The following is a 1,000-nucleotide window of genomic DNA, read 5'->3' as shown; positions in this document are numbered from 1 at the left end:
AACTTTACAGTTTCAGGTCATACATAGAGTAGACCATTATTATCGGATTGGAAGGAGAAGAAGAACAAGAAAAAGGAAGTAGAGAAAAGAGGAAGGAAAGACGAAGATGGTGGGGGAGGAGGTTCAGAGACATGTTATTTGAAGTATGGAATACCGAGATAAAGTCTATAGAGGAGGTGTTGTTTCAAGCTCTTATCAGGTTTGGATCAAAATGGGGTGGAAGGCTCCAAGGATCCCAGATTTTCTCAAACTTTTGCATCTTGTCCTGTCGTTTAGCTGTTAATTTTTCGTTCACAAACACAGTGTGCAATCGGGCTTTTGTCTCTGAGAGCAGCAACTTAGGGGATAGCCATGCTTTAGCGATCGTTTGTTTAGCTGCAGTGAGGATGTGTGTCAGAAGGATAAATTGTGAGTTGGGAAGTTATCAGGTCTCAAATTAAGGAGAGCTATAGCAGGTTGGAAAGGCAGGGTAGTCCGGATGAGTGTGCGTATAAAGGCAAATGTTTTATTCCAAAATCGTTGTGCTATTGGGCATGTCCACCAAATGTGGAGCATAGTGCCAGGGGTATTGCAGTGACGATAGCAATGAGGAGATGATGAGGGGAAGATACGAGCGAGTCGCAAGGGAACATAGTACCAGCGCATTAAAACTTTATAATTGGTTTCCACTGTCGTTTACCATAATTGATCCCATAGGTAGGTATCTAAGGCGAAATCAAGATCATGTTGCCATTGCGTCATGTAGGTGTGGGTAGGAATAGGGGAGGGATGAAGTAGAGACAAGTAGAGTGAAGAGATTACTCCCTTTGCATATGAGGAGAATCTAAACAAATGCGCTCGAAGGAGGTGAGTTGGGAGCGGGCTGATCTGGGGTTTATTAGTGCTCTTCAGTGCAGATTCACCCATGTGAACAATCTTCTGAATAACTCACTCGCCAGAGGTTGTTGGTCACTCTAAACAATATGACCATATAGCGCCTTTTCTTAATCAGCAAAAACAG

This window comes from Nanorana parkeri, unplaced genomic scaffold, assembly GCF_000935625.1.
Source record: "Nanorana parkeri isolate BGI_ZX_2015 unplaced genomic scaffold, ASM93562v1 scaffold861, whole genome shotgun sequence".
NCBI lineage: Eukaryota > Metazoa > Chordata > Amphibia > Anura > Dicroglossidae > Nanorana > Nanorana parkeri.
This window is presented reverse-complemented; position numbering follows the sequence as displayed.